A 17,229-nucleotide genomic window follows, 5' to 3' on the forward strand; every position below is an offset into this window, starting at 1 on the left:
AGCAGCTGACAGGGCACCTGGGGGCTGCACAGTGGGGACCAGGATTTCTTGCTTGGGGTCTGGCAGATGAGGGCTTTGACCACCCTGTCCTGTCCCATAATAGTCTGTGTGAGGAGCAGGAGCCAGGCTGGAGCCACCACAGAGGGCTTGGGAGCATAAGGATGGCGAGAATGGTGGCCCTGCAAATATCTGGGTTAAACCACAGGCTCTGTGACAGTCCCAGTAGGTCCTGCACAGGCTCAGTGCCAGCAGGACTGACCCCCAGACCTCTCAGTGGGCAGTCAGGCTCTCCTCAATCCCCAGTGCAGCCCTTTGCTCTGGTCTGGCTGCTGCAGGACAGGATTGCCTTGGTTATTTTACCTGATGACCTCTTCCCTAAGGAAATAGGATATCCTTCCTGCAGGCAGATTTCCCCCTCAGCCTCTCCCCATAAGGTATCAGAAGATCCTATTAGCAGAGGATAAGGTCACCAGAGGGAACTTTGAAGAGCCCAGAGTTGGCCCAGGGTCCTTCAGATGGAGCTCCCACTTTGCCCACATGCTGTGGGCTTTCCACTGCTCTGAGCTTCACCTGCTGCAAACTTTGCACAGGCTTGGTGCTGAGTTTTCCTCATGGTCTCTGCAGGGATCCAGGGGGTCTGACAGAGCAGCACACACGATGCTCCCCGTGCCATCGGCAGGACAGGAACATGTCCCAGATGGGGCTGTGAGTCCCTCCCCCAGCCACAGCTCCAGCCTGACCCCTCATCTCCACCACTTCAGCAGAAAGCCTTTGCCTGCTCTTTTCCCAGCTGCCCCTTTCCCTGGGGAGTCACCCGAGCTCCCCATCCCCATGTCCTCTGTCCCTCCGGAGTGCCGCAGCCCCCGGCCCCGGGAAGCTCAGCAGCTGTTGGAGGAGCAGTGAGCCAAGATCCCATCACAGCAAAGAGAGTCTCGGTGCAGCCTCCCACTCCTGTGTCTGCCCGCCTCCATCTGCCAGCTCTTGTCCTACATCTTGGCTGGCAGAGCCATGTGAGCACCGTCTGCCCCTTCCCATCCCTCTGCCCTCTCCAGCCTCCCGGCACAGGATGGACATTTGGCTCAAAGGTCTCCACAGAGCTTTGGAAATACCACAGGCTGAGGGCTCACTGGGGCAAGGGAAGGCACTGCAGGACATGTGCTTTGGCCGAACTCAGGGTTTCACCAAGAGATGCTGAGCTATTAACCTAAGTGAAACAGCTATTTCACTAAGGATCCTGACTAGGAAAGGGAAACCCCTTTCCTACTCAACATCCTTAGGAGGGCTCAGGCTGCATGTCCTGACTTTCCCCGTCTCCCTCTCTCCAACCAAGCTGGCTGCTGCCTGCCCGGTGTGGCTCTAAGCGGCTTTGGCTAAATCCCCATCCAGAGGAAGCTGCTGATTCCCATGGCTTCACGGCCAGCAGGATCACTGGAGTGAGCAGCAGCCTTGGGGGTGGAAGGGTGGAGGGATGGGGCAGGTCCCCAGCGAAAAGGGGCAGTGAGTGGGCATGCCCACAGGAGCACGAGCAAAGCCACCGGCTGTGATGGTGCCTGGCACGGTCGGGGTCCCAGAGCCAGTGGCAGGACAGGAGCAGGGATTTGTGTCCCAGAAGCAGCAGCTCCATCAGTTTCCATGGAGCAGATGTCAGGGTTTAGAAATAAATCGCCTCCAGCAGGAAGGCAAGCTGAGGAGATGTAAAACCCACGGTCTCTCAGTGCCGAGGGGACTGGGACCAGAGCAGAAAATGGGCTACAGCACCGGGACGTGGCCGAACGCCCCCATCGCCCTCATCCCCCCCGTGCCCACTCCCCACGGAGCCCAGCCCCACCGCTGCCTGTTTCCACAGAGAAACGCGTTTCCCGTGGAATGAGAGGACGTTCCCGACGCGGGCAGCTTTTCCGCCAGGATTTCTAAAAATAATAGCTCGGGACAAGCCAAAAAAAAAAAAAAAAAAAAGCTTTATTTTCCTTTTTTCACTGTTTTAATGCGAAGCTTTTGCTGTTCCCCTGGGAGGACACCACCCTCCCCGCCTTCGTGCCCGCCCCCCGCCCGGGGGTACGTGGGGGGAGCTCCGCGGCTCCGGCCCCGGGACCGCCCCCCGGCCCCGGGGGAGGCCCCGCATCCCCCCCGCATCCCCCCCGCATCCCCCCCGCATCCCCCCCGCCGCACCGGCCGTCACCATAGCGACAGTGACCTCACACGGGGATGGGCGAGCGGGCCGGTCGCGTAGCAACAGCCCCGGTGACATCAGAAGCCCGGTGCGGTTCCCACGGCAACCCGCGGGGCAGGGAGGGAGGCAGGGGCCGTTCGCGGGGGGACCCCGGGCCGGACGACCCGGGATAGCGAAGGGGTCCCCCCGGCCCACTGCCACCCGAGGTCCCCCGAACCCCGCGGGAAAAGGGTTAATAATGCTGAATAAATCAGAGTATTTTAGGGACGTCACCCCCGGTGCAGCCAACGGCGTGGGGGAGCAGAGCGGGAAACGAGCCCCGGACGGGGGTCTCGGGGGGCAAAAAGAGGTAACGTAGACCCCTCACCCTCGAAACTCTCAGCATCGCTCAGCAGCACCTCAACCCCGCCCGGGGGCAGCAGCCCCGCCCCGGTTCCCCCCACGCTGGGCAGGGGACGGAGCCGATGTACCGGGGGGGACACGGCAATAGCGGCTCTCGATGGAGAAACACGGAAAGGTTTAGGATGGGCACTCCTGGGGTGGAGCAGGTGAGTGCATGTCCTGGGCAAAGCACCTGGAGTGAGCTGCTTGCTGCCCCCAGGCAAACCCACGCGCACCCTTCATCCCTGGGAGCTGCATCCTTCCCTCCCTTACCGGGGGCACCTCTCACCTTGGCAAACACACTCCCAGGCCCTGCACACACTCTGCCCTGGCTCCCAGCCCTGCATGTCCCTCCAGCCTTCAGTGAGGTCAGGGAAAAGGACAGCATGTTGGACCCTCGATGAACCTCTCACCACGCTGGGCTAGCAGTGCCCGAGCTGGGATGGTAGAGTGACGCTCAGAGAGGCACCCGCTGTCACCAGGAGGCTTCTGCAGAAGTTAATCCCCAGCGTCACCGGTGTCCCCAGTGGCATTAGCCACTAGATTGCACTCTTGCTTTGTGCACGGGCGAGGGAGCTGGCAGGTACTTGGCAGCGGGATGCTGGAGGCAGCCTGTTCACCCAAGCGCTACCCACCACGCAAGACGCAATTCCAAACGGGACGCGCTGCAGCGGCTGGGAGAGAGCCAGCTCAGCTCCTCCGGCCCCGCCGGCAGCCAAAAATAACCACGGCAGGGTGACTTTCAGCGGGGAAATGATCTGCACGGCTCTACGGGCAGGGTGCTGCGTGCTGAAATGCTGCTGCCTCCAGGGTGGCGACTGCTCATCCCTTGGGATGAAAGTGGCAAGGATCAGGGGATGCTTTTTGTGGGAGAAGAGGACTGGATCCGTTTTGCAGCTTGTCTGGACACATTCCCTTCAGTGGGATAAACATCCCTTCCTGGGACAGCTGGCTCCACAGGAGAGCACCTACGTGCCAACCACTCACCATCCCTGGGAGAGGCTGCATTCATCCCCGTGACCCAGTGCATGCTGCAAATTCCCCTCATGCATTTATTTCCCTCTCGGTCACTGTGACTCACGCTCTCCATCTGCCTGTTTACAGGCTGTTTTCCCAAGGTCCCTGCGGAGGCAACGACTGGTTGGGAGGAACTGGGCTATTTGCCCAGATCCTTGAGGGAAAGCCCCCAGAAGTCTGGGAGCAGGAGGGACGGGGCAGGGGCTGGACGCCTGCACGCTGGGAAGGGACAGAGGCCACTGTGTATCCCACAGCCCGGCTACACCCACAGACTGGCTACACCCAGGAGCCCAGGGCAACGCCGGGTCTGGCACCAGCAGCCCTGCCTGGCATTGCCCTGGCAGCCGGGTGCCTGCAGGGCAGCGGTGGGTACCACCCACACGGCTCCAGCTCCAAAAGGTCAAGTGTCACCAGGCTGGAAATGGCGCCTACGCTGCCTCCCGTCATCTCCCATCAGTGTGGGGCTGGCATGCCAAACCCTCTTGGGACAGGGATGAAGGAGCTCTCCTCAGAGTCACAAAGGAACGGAGGCTGATGACAAGGGAAGGGCAGGAAGATGGAGGGAGCTCCCAAGGGCTGGCAGGTCACCCTTGAAATGCCTCCAAAGGAAGGTTCCCAGTGTGAGCATCCCCTCTGCGCATCCTGGCTCTGCTTCCCTGGGGATGCTGAGGCACAGGGGAAGGGGAGTGTGGAGGGGGGAGGCTGTGCTTTGTGGTTTCACGGTGCATCTGTGCCCTTTGAATCGCCATGAGAATGTGGAGGTGGTAAAATGTCACCAGCTGGGCCGCGGGGAAGGGGCCGGACAAAGGGCGGCCATTGTCTGGGGAGAGGCAGTGGGGGGCCGGCGGGGGAGCCCGCTGAGTGCCCCTCGCCCCCCAGCCCCCACTGCCCCACAGCTCAGGTGCCGATGAAAAGGCAGCTTTATCCCCCTGAGCCCTTCGTGGGAGGCGATGCAGATCCTCGGCATCCGGGGCCATGGTCCAAACGTGCCCCCTAGGGAAGCAGGGGGAGGTGGAGGGGAGCACGGTGTGCCCCAGCCTCCTGAACCTGCTCCAGGCTGCTCCCCTCCATCCAGCCTCCCATTCCCACTTCCTGGCAAGCCTGACCTGCGTGGGCAGACGGGAAGATCCCATTCAGGCTCGAGAAGCAGCCCGGCCCCCCCGCCCATCTTCTCCATTTCAGGGCCTTTTATGGCCATTGCCTCAGGCAGGGCGCTGGGTCCCTGCCAGGCAGGGGGAAGGGACACTGTGGAGTCACCTGGGGATGCCCTGAAGGCGGCTCACCCTCTGCAATCCCTCGCGCTGGGTCCTTCTGTAGAACAGCAGTGTTTGTGGGGGCACTGCCTCCTGTACACTTCCAAGTTTTACTTTGTGCCTGCTGCCGTGCAGTGAGACAGATGGATCGAGGGCTAGTCCCAAATACTTGGCAAGGGTGTTCCAAACTCCACAATGGAGGAATTGTGGTACAAAAAGCCCCTTTCCCTGTCATGGAACGGGACTGAACAGCCCAGTCAGGCTTTGGGGTGAGGTGTCAGAGAGCTGGTGGGCACGGGGTGGGTGGAGGAAGGTGAGTCCTCACTCCATCCCTGGGCTGTAGAGATCCCGTGCTCTAGCCCGGAGCCAGCTGCACAGAGGCAGAGGCAAAGCAGTTCCCCAGCCCCAGGATGAAAGTTGTTCCCGCAAACATCACCCGTCATTTCCTCCTCCATGGCGGGAGCTATGGAACAGGTTCTTCAGCAAGCCCCTGGCTCTGCGACAGGACAGGGAGAGGCCGGGAAAGGAGCCAGCCGAGACTTGGCACTGCCATCCAGAACCGCCCTGTGCGCCGTCGGGAAAGACGCACCCCAAACGCTGTCTGTGCCACTGGGAAGCCAAGCTGGATGGGTGCTGGAGGGTGCTGTGTGGGCCACTAAACTCAATCAAAACCCCCTGGGAGGCAGCTGATGGGGAAAACATGGATTTAGTGTGTTCACAGTGCTGGGACCCAAATCTAGCCAGCAGCTGAGCCAGGTGGCCAAGGCTACATCCTACTCTGCTGGCTCAGCAGTGAGACCCTCCCAGCTGTAAATGGGGTCCCAGCCAGGGTCCCCATCCCTGTTCCTGGGCCAGGGGCTGCTGGAAGTGGGGGGCAGATGTGCTGGCAGCTCTGCAGCACATGTATCCCAGTGTGAGCCCAAGTGTGGGAGTTTACGGGGCTTTGACGCAGGAGATGTGTGATGGGGGAATTGTTGCCAGGCTTGGGGAAGGATCCAATCGCACCAGGGTGCTCTCGGCAGATTAAGGATTGGAAAGCTCTGGTAATTACTTTGCAGTATAAAAATAGGTCTGGCTTTATCCCTCGCCCTTATCTCCCACTCCTGCCTCTCCCTGCCCCACTCCTTCCCCCCACCCAATGGCGAGCAGATGCCACACACCCAGTGAGCAGGGCAGGAGGGCACAACACAGCTGCTGGCCTGGTGCTGGCATATCTGGGTGGAGGGGGTAAAAAATATGGAGAGGGGGTCTGGAATGGGGTGGTGACACATCAATGACATCTGGCTGGCACGTGCAAACTGTGAGGATCAGGAGACTGGGAGAGGAGCCGGGGCACGCACAGAGGCGTCCCCACATACTGCGAGGCTTTGTGCCAGGGAAGCAAGAGCATGGAGACATGAGCAGAGCAGATGTCTGGTCAGGAGAGGACCACGTCTGTGGGACACAAAGAGGGAACATGGCTCCGGCACTGACTGTCACCACATGCTGGTGGCTCCAGCAGGACTCAAGAGAAGGCTGCTCCATGCAAAGGGTATTAAGCAGCATGGATTGACTCGGGCAGCAGTTCCCAGACCTCTCATTTCCCTTTTCTGGGAACATGTGGACATGCTGGAATCACAGGGACAAAGCATGTGGAAAACACTCCTAGATAGGCAGTCCCACCTGTCTTCTCACCTTCCCCGACAATAGCTCTGGCCAATCTGTGTCTCAGGGCAAAGTCAAAACACAAACTCTCCCTATTGTCCCCATCCTCGCACAGAGGTGTATTCCTTTGCCAGAGCCTGGCTGGCCCAAGCCAAAGCAAAACCTGCCCCATCACCCTCCCTGTGAGGTCTCTGCAGCACCCAGCATGCAGGCAGCACTGCAGGCAGCACTGCAGGCAGCACTGCAGGCAGCACTGCAGGCAGCACTGCAGGCAGCACTGCAGGCAGCACTGCAGGCAGCACTGCAGGCAACAGAGCACGCAGGAGCCTGTAGTCTGGCAGCGAGCCCCAGCATGTTCCATGCAGCCCATTCAGCCCTGCGGGCTCCCACCCAGCCCGGGGAAACAGCTCATCTGCATCCAGAGGCTTCTGGATGGGGGGCGGCGGCTGGCAGCCCCGTTCCAGGCCGTGCAGAGCTCGGGCCAGTGGAGCAGCGCTATAAATATCTCCCCTTGCGAGAGCCGCTCACGCAGCCGAGATCACGCAGGGGGAAGCGCTGCCCGCACACAGCAGCCCCGTCGCCCGGAGTCCCCCCGTGTCCTGGTTCATGGCCAGGGCACTGGGGTGCAGAGCCCAGAGGTGGCTGGCACAGCAGCGCTCGGATCATGTGGGCAAGCACAGGCGGCATTTCTGCCAGCTCCACGGATCCCCCATCTGTGCCCCAGGCACCCCCAACCCTCCTTTACAAGTACAACACCCCTAAGCCCACCCCGTACAGTGCCACAAATGCCCTGTGTGAGACCCCCACGGCCCCCTACACATTCACCCCTTCCTGCCGCACTCCGGCCACTCTGCACCCCTGGCCCACGGACAAATCCTGCAGCCCCCCTGCACCATTAAACCTGCGGTAGGATGGCTGCGGGGGCAAAAACCCCTCAGACGTGGGGATGGCTGCAATCCCTGTTCCCTGAAGAGCCCCAAGCCCGGGGAGAGAGGGGAACGCTGCCCTGGCACACCCAGCCCTCGCACCACGCACCGTCGCCCCCAGCCCGGTTTGCAGACGAACAACGCTCCCCTCCCGCCCGTGCTTTTCCATACACACCCTGCGTGCTCCTTTGTTCTGCGCAAATCCCGGATCCGGCCGGTTCTCGGCACGGGGGCTGTATATACCCCCTGCCCTCCCCGGATTCACCCTCCAGCGAATCCCCCCGGGCTGTCCCGCTGCCCTCGGGGGGGAGGGCGCGGGCGAGGGTCCCGGGACTCGGGGGGCTGAGCTCCGGCCCGGCCGCCCCCGCCCGCTTGCCTGGCTGCGGCCGCTGCCTCCTTTGCCTCTGCCCGGAGCCGGGACACCGGAGCCGCCGGGGTGCGCAGCCGCCACGGGGCAACGGAGCCTTCCAATGCTACCGGAGCCACCCGGGGCACCGGAGCCGCCCGCGGGTACGGGGGGTGCCGAGCTGCCCGGGTGCGGAGCCGCCCAAAGGTACCGGAGCCGCCGGGTACCGAGCACGGCGGTGCCCTGGCCGCCGGGACCGCTCTCGGTGCCGCCGCTCTCCTCCGCTCCTCCCCGCCCCGCTCCGTTGCCTCCCGCTCCCCCGGGCCGCCACCGCGGGGCCCGGCCGGGGGGGCTGCGTGCTCCCCGCCCCGCTGCCGGGGACTGGGGACCAGGACTGAGGCTGAGGAAGGACCCCGATTCTCCCCCGCCCTTCAATCCCCGCTGCAGTGGCGGATCTGGTCTCACACACCCCACTTCGCTGCAGGTCTCCCCCCCTCCCCGCCCCAAATATCTGCTCCTGCAAGGTCTGCCTGGCACCCACACCTCACCCCACAATAATGCCGTCTCCCACATTCCTGGTATCTGTTTCCTCTACCTCCGTGGAGAGTTCTGCTCTTTCCAGACCCCTTTCTTCCACCCACTCTTCAATCTCTCCTTCCAGGGGTGCTGCTGGTGGGGTGGCCCACAGCTCTCCCATTTCTGGGGTGTAGATGAACCCCCCTCCCGCCCCAGCCACAGATGCTCCAGCAGCAGCATTCAGTCCCACCACGGACACAGCCCTATCCATGTGTCTTCCCCCAGGGAAGTGGGGCTCCCTGCCTCTCACAGAGCAGGTCTCATCTCCCTTTCCCCTTGCCACAGGGACCATCTGTGCTGCGGGGAGAGGCTGCTCTGCTCAAGGATCAGCAGCTGGACCAAGCAAGACCCCAAGATGAGAGTGGGGCAGGATGTCAAGGGGGCATGGGGCAGAGGAGAGGGGTGCAGAGCCACTCCCCATGGAAACCAAAAGCGTCTCCCAGTGTGTGCTAAGGGACATGCTGGGGCATGAGGACAGGGAAGGCTCAGCAGGTATTTGAGCACAGGAAGACCAGTCCCTCCTGCTTGGCTTTGGTCCTGAGCTTCCCATACAGCAATGGAGGGACACAGCCAGCTGGCTGGGGAGGGATCCCAGCAGGGCCACAGCAGTCCCAGCTTGGGGCTGTGCTGAGAAATCCGAGCGCCACCAGACGGACTCTTTGCTTCCCTTGGCTGTGCCCCCCGCCCGGCAAAGCGCCCATGGGCAGCCACGGGCCACCCACGGATCCAACCTGTCTCTGGCCACCCACCTCCCGAGCCCAGTTCTGGGTCACTGCCACCACCCCGTCCCTGCCCCGAGCTGCTGCAGACGAGCTGATGCTGATCTGCTCTCTCCATGGTGGAGAATGACTTGCCGGAAGGAAGGAAAGCTGAGCTGCTCTGACAGGGGAAAGTTAAACACCCCTCACTCCCTGTTTTAGTGAGGAAATCTGCACAAATCCAGTGTTATCTTGGTGGCTTGGGGCTGGGGCAGTGCCCAGCTGCTGGCAGTGCCTGCACAGCCTGGCACAGCCCTCCCTGGCCACCCGGTCGCTGTGCTGAGACCGCGCCAACTCGCTTCACCCAGGGCCAGCAGTGACAGCTCCCTGCTGAGCATGGCTGGAGCGGGCAGCTTAGCAGCCCTGTTGGCTTTGCCTGCTGGAATGAGCCAAGGAGGAGGGCTGGTGCCCCAGCAGGGAGGAGGGGCTGTCACCAATCTCCCGGTGACACTTGGCCAACTCATTGCTTCCAGTCTCTGCTGTTCCCTTCCAGCTGCCTGGGCTGGACTGGAGCTGCCTGGATGGAGATGGCTGTCCTGCGAGCCATGTGTCCTCAGGCACTCATTAGGGGCAGGGCACACTGCGGATGTGAAGGGGACGAGCATGGCAGCTCAGGCCTCTTTGTGGGGTGGAAGAAGTTGGATGACAGCAGTGGGATGGGGGAGTGGCACCATAGCGCAATGGGCAGGAGGGAAACTGAGGCACAGTGGCTGCACCCGGGGCAGGTGGGAGGCCCTGTCCAACTCTTTGGAGAGCAATGCCCGGGTGGAGTGGGCACAGCACTTCCCGGGAGGGCGGCAGAGCTGGTGGTGACTGAGATAATGCTGAAAATACGCCAGTGGCTTTGTTGCTGTTGACAATGGCCTGCAGTATTTTTAGCTGTTGTGGCCTTAGCGACAGAACAGCTTCTCCGGTCCAGCTGCTGCCCCATCCCGCCCTCAGTGTCGCCGGGCCCCCACGGCCCCCCAGGGCTGCTTCCCGGTGCTGTGGAAACCGTAACGTTAGAAACTAAACACAAACACCTCACCCGCTGCCACCCCCGGCTGAGTCACGGCACTGCCTGCTCCCCTGCCTCCCCTTCCCTCCTGCGCACCCCCAGCCCCAAAAACAGTGCCCCCCAAGCCAGCCCCGCTCTCCCTTATGGGGTGTTGCCTCTCCCAGGGCAAAGCTTGCTGTTGGCTTCACTTCCTCCCATCTCAGGACTTCAAGAGATGGGGATTTATGGAGAAAACTCTGCAAGCTGGCATTGCTGTTCCCAGCCCCGTCACATTGGGACAGCCCCACTGCAGAGTCAGACCCTGAGTGGTGCCCAGCTTGCCAGCATGACCCCAGCCCTTATCCCCAGACCTCAGGGATAAAAAGACAGGAACAGGCAGAGACAGAGAGAGCTGCTTTGTACTGTGTCAAGGGCCAGGCTGGAGTGCTGTGCCTGGCCCCTTTGCCCCATTGAAGCAGAATGGGGTGTAGGAGCAGGAGGAGTTTCAGCTCACAGTGGTGGTAGGGTATGGGGGAAGGAGGCAGCTCTGCTTGACCCTCATGGGAGGTGTCAGCACCTGACTCCTGCCAGACTCAGCATATTGATGCTCTCATTTCACTTTGGGAGGGAACAAGAGATGAGTGGGACCCCATCCAACCCCCCAGGGGTGATGGGGTATCCCACTGTTGTGCTGTCCCAGCCCCCATGGGAATTTTGGGCTGCTTTTTGTGGAGCTGGCAGGCTGCTGTAGGGCACATGGGGCTGTAGCCCCATAACCAGGACTGTAACCCCATAGTCAAGGCCACACACACTGGCATGGCTGCCCTCCTTCCACGAGCCACATCTCAAGGCCCTCAGCATCCATGGGCGTTCAAGGGCTGGGAGAACAGCTGCACCACCTCTTCCCTAAAATAGGGCCGTGGCCAGCAAGGCGGCCGGGGTGGGCAGCCGCGGCTGTGACTATGTTAGGATGTTCTGGGGCCGAGGGCAGATCACATCGCAGGGACGAATTAATTAACACTCGGCAGTTTTGGATGATGTCCCAGGCTTTTTCTTCTATTTTCATTTTAGCGAACTCCCAAGTCTGCTTGGCGCCTGCCAGGTCCCGAGTCTGGTGGCTGGGGGGTGGGAGCACCCATGTAGCTGCCTAAGTATCTGCAGGGTGGCATCACGGGCACCGCACTGGCTCGATGCCTCCTTGTTGCCAAAATTTGGGTGCTCTCGCTCACCCCGGGGGCCACTGCAGACAAAAGCACTTTTCAGGGCCTGATGGAGCCCCTACTTTTCAGCTGTGGGTTTTCTTAGCTCCCCATCCTGCTTGCAAGAGGCTCTCACATGCGCCTTGTTCCTGGCTTGCAGCCATCAAGATTATCTGGGAAAGGGATTTTTAAATAAAAGTTGTAAACACCCTCAAATAGTACTTTTATTACCCCAAAATGGTGTGGGGATGAGGATCAGGGCTGTGAGGTACATGTGTGGGGGGCTGGCCCCAGGTGAAGGGGTCTGGGGGGTGTCAGTGTTTGTGTGTCCAGCTGTGTCTGAGTGTGAGCTGCTAGACAGTGTGGGGGTCTGGGGGCAGGTCAGGGCTGCACTGGGGCAGGGACATTGCTCGGGCTCAGTCCTCAGCCTCATTTCCCGCTGATGAAACCAACGCTTTTCCCCATCAGGCCTCTACCTCCCCAGTGAAAGACAGGGTGCGGCGGCTGAAAACACCCCCGTGCCTCCCGTGCAGGCGGCCAGGGAGAAGCCCCGCGCCAGCCAGCCTCACCTGGCCCCCCCAACACCTTTAAATTTAGCTCTTCCCTCTCCAGCTGTGCGAGCCAGGCTGGCGGCCAAAACCTCTGCAGTCGTACACACCCCTTGGAGAGCAGCCACCTGCCTTGGCGGGCTTCAGAGCCCCAGGAAGTGCCCTGTCCTCGCTCCCCGTGGTCTGTGATGTCTCACACCTGTGGCCACCTCAGCCTATGCCCTGGGCAAGTGGGAAGGGTTCACAGGCCCAATGTCCTCCCAAGGAACTTGGTGCAGGGCTGAAAATGACTCCCCAGGGTCAAGGAGGGAGATCCCTGTTAGAAATAAAAGCCATTCGAGTTCTGCTACCCCAAAGGAGCAGGGAATCCAGCAGGCATGCCCTGTGCTCACCTTCTCAGTGCTGCCTGCCCAGCTGAAACTCGGAGAGCGCAGCACCGCTCACCTGTGCGCACACATCACCTCCCTGTGTGTGCGTGCTCAGACACGGCACACGCCTGGCACAGGTGTCCCACCGAGCCTTTCGCTCACCCCGTGGCTGTGTGAGCACCCGTGGGCTCACCTGGGCACCCGTGGCTCACCTGGGCACCCGTGGGCTCACCTGGGCACCCGTGGCTCACCTGGGCACCCGTGGGCTCACCTGGGCACCCGTGGCTCACCTGTGGGTGCCTGCAGCCGTGCACAGGCGAGCACATGTGCGAACAGGGAGGTGTGTGTTAACACTTGGGTTATGCGAACGCGTGTGTGCTCTGAGCACGTGTGTGCACACACACACGCGGGTTCTGGGCAGTGGGGTGCACACGGGTGTGTGCTCTGAGCACGTGTGTGCACACACACACACACGCGGGTTCTGGGCGGTGGGGTGCACACAGGTGTGTGCTCTGAGCACGTGTGCACACACACACACACGCGGGTTCTGGGCAGTGGGGTGCACACAGGTGTGTGCTCTGAGCACGTGTGTGCACACACACACACACGCGGGTTCTGGGCAGTGGGGTGCACACAGGTGTGTGCTCTGAGCACGTGTGTGCACACACACACACACACGGGTTCTGGGCGGTGGGGTGCACACAGGTGTGTGCTCTGAGCACGTGTGCACACACACACACACGCGGGTTCTGGGCAGTGGGGTGCACACAGGTGTGTGCTCTGAGCACGTGTGTGCACACACACACACACGCGGGTTCTGGGCAGTGGGGTGCACACACGTGTGTGCTCTGAGCACGTGTGTGCACACACACACACACGCGGGTTCTGGGCAGTGGGGTGCACACACGTGTGTGCTCTGAGCACGTGTGTGCACACACACACACACGCGGGTTCTGGGCAGTGGGGTGCACACACGTGTGTGCTCTGAGCACGTGTGTGCACACACACACGCGGGTTCTGGGCAGTGGGGTGCACACACGTGTGTGCTCAGCGCATGGGGCCTCACTGGAAGCGCGTGTGGGTGGGCAGCACGCATGTGGGCTGGCGTGTGCTGTGCCCAGGCACCACCAGATGGTGCCCTGCCTCCGTGTCACCTTTTGGGGACACAAACCCGCTCCCTGCGCAGGGACATGGGGGGGTTCATGAGGGGACACGGCCCTCTGTGCCAGGCAGAGCCCCACACCATAGCCAGGGGAGAGTGACAGCCACGGTGACACCTGCCTGTGCCAATGCTTCCTTGGATAAGATCAAGCGGGTGGATCAACACCTTTGTGGCACCGGGGGAGGGGGATTTGCTGCGGGGGGTGGGCCAGTGGCAGGGAAGCAGGCACAGTTCGGGGAAGCTGCAGGGTTTGTGTATGATTTAGGTGGGTGGGCAGCTCCCCCTCCCCTATTATGTCCACAAGTTTTTGGGTGTCAGTGACCCACCCCAGCCTGCAGCGACCATAAACTTGCCCAGAATGTCAGATGCTCGACTCCCACCCTTAGGCGTGGGGTGGGGGCTGCAGCGTGTCCCCCTCCTCACTTCGTGACGCTGAACAAACTCACCGCACGCGGGCGCGGCAGAGATGAGAGGGAAGAATAAAGCGGGGGGGGACCCGCAATTTCTAGTCCATCTCTCTCCCAGGCCTGTGGGCTTCTGTCCCCACACCCCCTGCCCTCTGCCCCACGTGCATGGGTCACTCCCAGGCTCCCCACCAGTTCCCCGTGCCCCCGGAGCTGCCGTCGGGCCGGGCGGGAGGCTCGGGAGCCTCCCCGGCCCCGCAGCTCCCCCAAACCGGCTCTACCTGCCGAGGAGCCCAGACCGGCTGGGGAATCCCGGCGGGTCCCCTCCCACCGCTGCCTCTGCCCCATCCCCACAGGCCAAGGGAGCAGGCACAGCGGTGCCACGCGTGCTCCTGACACGCGGCTGGGGCCGGCTCCCGCTGCCCGGGCCGTACCAGCCGAGGGGTGCCTGTGTTCGGCCGTCTCACCCCTCACACAAAGAGCCCGGCACAAAACCGCCCTGTCCCCGCCCGCCTCAGCTCGCCTCTGCCCGGGACATCCCGGGACACGCACGGCCGGGAGTCCCGGTACCAGCGGCACCCTGAGACCGGCTGTGCCGTGAGCTGGGCTGGGCGGAACTGAGCCGGCCCGGCCCGGCGGCACCGAGCGAGCACCCCCGAATGGCCCACAACTGGGCCGGGCCCGCGGGCAATGGGATGGTGCGGGACACGGGGACGGCGTGGGACACGGGGACGGTGCAGGACACGGGGACGGTGCGGGACACGGGGATGGTGCGGGACACGGGGATGGTGCAGGACACTGGCACCCGCCGAGCGTGTGCGGGAGCGGGTCACACAGAGCTGAAAGGCCAGGGGCGGGCAGGAGGTCCCCGGCGAGGCCACTCCGCACCCCCCGCTGCCCTCCGTGTTTTCCCTGCAGCCTTTTGTGTGCGCGGCGCCGAGCGCGAGGAGGGCGCCCGGCCTTCCCCTTCCCCCTCCCCCTCCTCCTCCCCCGATCCCGCCCTCCCGGCCGCCATTTCGCAGCGCCGGCCTCACCCGCGCCCTCTCCACATCATGGAGGACCGGCGGAGGCAGGAACAAAGAGCCCCCGTCCGCCCCTGCCCCGCGGCCGGGCACGCGTGTTCCCCGGTCCCCCGCCCCACGGGCACTCCCCGCTATGGCCGGGCTGTGTCTGACGAGGTCATTTCAGACCTGTCCCGAATCCACGTGTGATGAGCTTGTGGCGGTCTCAGCCGGGGGCAGCAGCGCCTCCCGTGAGGGGCTCAGCCCGTGTGCAGTGGTCGCCAAGGCACCTGTGCAGGGCAGGCTCGGGAGGGGCTGTGTGTGCACCCGTGTGTGCGGCTGTGACCGTGTATGCGCGTCAGTGGGGCACTGTGTGACACGGACACGAGTGTGTGACACGCATTAGTGTGTGTGACATGCATTAGTGTGTGTGACACGCACTGCTGTGACACCCCGCACATGCCATGGGGCACATGGGAGAGCACACAGTGTTATAAGTATTTAACACACAGCACATACGATGGGCGTGTGGCTGTGTGATGACAGGACAGGCGGCGCAGGTGGCCGTGTGCTCGGGTGTGACAGTGCAGGTGTGTCTCTGCACACGTGGCACCCTGTGCTGGGCTGTCTGTGTGTGCCAGGCTGTGGGGGTGTGCCAGCCAGAGTGTGTGCAAGTGTGCACATCAGCACCAGGGGGTTTACATGGCAGCCTGTGTGTGGGTCAGAGGGTTGTGAGTGTGCGTTTGGGGGCACACACATCTGGCACACACATCTGGCACCCACGTTGTACATCCAGGCTGTGTCCCCCGTTTCTTCCCTCAGTGTGAGGGCACGGTGATGAGTTTGGGGGCAACCAGAGGGGACTGCAGTGCATGGCAATGGGCACAGCCCCAGCCCACAGGCAGGCTGGACCGGAGCCCCCGTGGGCACTAGCAGCAAGGTCCCCAGACAGAGTGGTTCTGCTCTTCTTCCTCTTACTCTTCCTCTCCCCAACAGTTCAGTCCCAGCTGTGTCCCAGTCACTAGTCACACAGAAACCAGTGTCAGGGCTGGGAGGAGAGCCTGGGGTCCCCGCTACCCTGTCCATTCCCATGGATATGACCCCATGTGCCCCAGGGAGGGGAAATGGAGGGAACGGTGGCACTGGAAGGCATGTGTGGCTGGGAATGCAGAAGGCAGCTGGGATGCTGCTCCCTGACCCTGCCCAGCCCTCCTTGCCATGGACCCCATGCAAGGGCCTCATCCTGTCCTCTGAAGCCCATGGCATTCCTAACTCCTTCCCTTGTATTCCACCTGCTTTTTATTCTGTCTCCCCTTTCAGGTTTATTTTGTCCTGTCAATGACAGCCCTGTCTCTTCCACCTCCCACTACGCACCAGTTGTTCCCAGCTCACCCTGGCTTTGGGCACCACTTATTCTTTAAGTTGGGTGCAACAAAAACATCTCCCATTGCATAGGGCTTGTATTGAAACACCTCCCTCCCCATATCATTCCAAGGAGAAACCAATCCAAGCAGCAGTGCAGGGCACAGCTCACCTGCAGACTGGCTGGGGAACCAGTACCTGGTGCCATCCTCATCCTCACAGCCCCTGATTTTGCATGCATGAGTCCCCAGCCCCTGTAGTGCCCCACTACTCTACCCCATGGTGCTTTTGCTGGGTGCCAGTCAGGGCTGTCGACCCACAAATCCACCTTCATCAGCTGAGGGTACAGAACACCAGGGCAGAGGGCACGGCGGGTGCACCGGTGCCACCCTGCCCTGCATGACAGTGAGCAGTACCCTGATCACGCTCCTGTCCCTCCCTGGCGCCTTCCAGCCACCAGCATCAAAGCCACTTTGTCGGCATTAAATATTCAGTTCCGTGTTCCATCCCCTCCCTGCGAAGGAGTTCAGCATCGCAATGAACCCGCTGGCCTGCCCATGCCCGGTGCCGCCGGGATGCGTCTGGGCGGATGCTGCGTGCCAGCCTCCTGCAGCAGCGCCTGGGAGCACAGCAGAGGAGAGACACATCCCCCCAGGTGGTGGCCCTGGGGACCTGGGTCACCTTTCCCCCTCACCAGCTGCTCTCCTATGCATCTGTCTGCTGCAATACAGGCTTCAGCTTTCCCTGCATCTCTGCCCCTGGTTTGGATCTGTCCAGGAGCAGCTCCCTCTTTGCTACCCTCATGCCTCTCCACCCCTCAAGTACCAGCCGGCCTGTTCACCCAGTGGCCTGTTGAGCACAGATTAACACCCATCAGGCCCCAAACAAGGTCACTTGAGGGCAGTGGGAGCTCCCTGCATGCTGCAGCAGGAGCAGGCTGGGTGGTGGGTGGCTGTCCCCATGTGGAAATCCCATGGGATGGCCAGCAGGCACAGGCAGCAGAGCTAATGGGGGTCTGCAAGGAGAGAAGTATGACTGGGGAGCAGGGGGCAACCCTGAGTGCTGGATGAGTGCTGGGGCTTGAGGGTCCTTCTGTGAAGCAGAGCAACAACAACCCTGACCCAGAGCCAAGGCTGGA

Source organism: Cyanistes caeruleus, chromosome 10 (assembly GCF_971803275.1).
Source record: "Cyanistes caeruleus chromosome 10, bCyaCae1.hap1.1, whole genome shotgun sequence".
Lineage (NCBI taxonomy): Eukaryota > Metazoa > Chordata > Aves > Passeriformes > Paridae > Cyanistes > Cyanistes caeruleus.